The following is a 1,959-nucleotide window of genomic DNA, read 5'->3' as shown; positions in this document are numbered from 1 at the left end:
TGTTTGACTTCTCGGTTAGAAATTTAAAAACATGAGTTTCAGTGCGTTTGGAAAGCCAGCACCCTAAGGAAATGAAATAGAGGATGAGAAGTTGTGAAAACATTTTCAAAGCTAAATTCGTATTTGGCTTCTGTATTAGAAATAAAAAAAAATACGTGTTGCAATATTTTTGCAAATTCAACCCCCAAGGTGTTGGAATAGGAGATGAAAGTTATTAAGGAAGTATTTTGTTACATTAAAAGTATCTTAAAGATAAATTGTTATTTCACTTTTTTGTTTGATACAAAGAAATTTGTGTTCGAGAAATTAAAAGGCAAGAGTGACGAAAATCTCTGGCTCCAGCAACAGAATCGCCTGTTAGTCAGAAGTACATTCGGAAAAAACCATGATGCTGTGCCTTTAATCAGCGTGAAAAGTTTAGACGATGTTGCAATTTGTGAATTAAAAGAAAGCTATTTGATAGACGCTAAGACAAAGTGGCTTTGGGTTAACTGCATAGAAAAAGAAAAGACTTTTTAATACATTAATTTTCCAGTAGACCTAATATATTTAGAAAATTATATTTATTGTAATTATTACGCAGACGTGAGCGAAGCTGCGGGGGCTAGGTTAGTATGAATAAAATGTGGAGACAACTCTAATTTTGAACGAAAACGTTTTTGTTAGTCTTGGTGTACAAACCCAATGACGACTTGAAAGTGAGGATGTAGCAGGAAAGAAAGGACCTCTGTTAATGACATTTGTAAGACATCCGAAACCAGTTTAAACAAACTTTTTAGAACCGGAGTTGTGGCTTGCTGCTGTTTCAAAATATAAAGCTTTTGGCGACGTTCGGGCAGTTTATGCCCTAGGTAACATCTGTCCACTATAGATACGAAGAAGATTGCGCGGAATCTTAACTGAAAAAAAGTTAAGGTCCCACCGAGATTTGAACTCGGATCGCTGGATTCAGAGTCCAGAGTGCTAACCATTACACCATGGGACCTCTTGCCGGCATATGGTTCCCTCAGTGAATTCATCGTAATGTACCCTCTATTTATGCTAGAAAATGTCACTGTGCCTCGCGCAAAGTGTCGCACAGTGCCGCACAGATGTGGCTAAAAGACTTGACAGGTGGGGGGCGGGTAAGCTACGCCCACAGCCGCCCGTACAGACAGCGAGAGCGGCGCACAGCTCTCTGCAACAGCGTGCTGCATTTGGGAAAGCACCGGGTAAGATCCTTACTTGTCTTACTCTCGTAGTTGTCGTAATGGTCGGTCAACCAGCTACCCCATTTCAAAATTTCATCCATAGGTGCATACCGACGAGGAGAACACGGCAAATGCCATAATGCGATTTCGCAGAAACTCCACTCAGTGAAAGTGGTATCAGAATAAGGGAACATGTTTCTCAGCTTATCCGTAGATACTCGACCGTTTCTGGTAAAACCATAGTCACGGCTTTCGAAGTAATTTAGAAACATTTTATCGCATGATAATCTGGGTCGAAATCGTAGCAACGTGGCTAGTGTCGCGGCATCTCAAATTTGCGCCCCGTTTTCGAAAACCCAATTACTACTTTTATCTATTTAATTTTTTCGTTTATCTTAACACAATCGTAGAAGGTTGACACACGAATATTTCTTATCCAGTTAAGAGGTAGATGTGCATTGCATTAATTGTAATACAACTAGATTTCACAAGTGTCACACATTTATTATATATTATGCGTGTATATCGATTTTCTGGGACTACAACCTTTCTAATTTCTCATATTGCTATGCTCTATTCTTACATCAATTCTTATATTAATTTTATATTCTTATGTTTATTCTTCAGTAACATTTAGTGCATTTCCTTGGACGATACCGATCGTAGAAACATTAGATACATAAAAATTCCTTGACTTAGAGTTCATAAACCTAACACGTATGCGTATTTACACATAGGACCCTTATTTGGGGTATATGTGGCATAGTGG

The 1,959-nt window shown here is 38.5% G+C and overlaps 1 non-coding gene across 1 annotated transcript; it reads right to left on the bottom strand.

The window, feature by feature from the left end:
* Positions 1 to 913: 913 nt before the first annotated feature.
* Trnaq-cug lies at positions 914 to 985 on the bottom strand. The gene has a single exon. It is a non-coding gene; the product is annotated as a tRNA-Gln (tRNA).
* Between the last annotated feature and the right edge of the window lie 974 nt (positions 986 to 1,959).

This window comes from Schistocerca piceifrons, chromosome 2 (genome assembly GCF_021461385.2).
Source record: "Schistocerca piceifrons isolate TAMUIC-IGC-003096 chromosome 2, iqSchPice1.1, whole genome shotgun sequence".
Lineage (NCBI taxonomy): Eukaryota > Metazoa > Arthropoda > Insecta > Orthoptera > Acrididae > Schistocerca > Schistocerca piceifrons.
The sequence above is the reverse complement of the archived record's forward strand: the minus strand, read 5'-3'. Positions and strand labels throughout refer to the sequence as shown.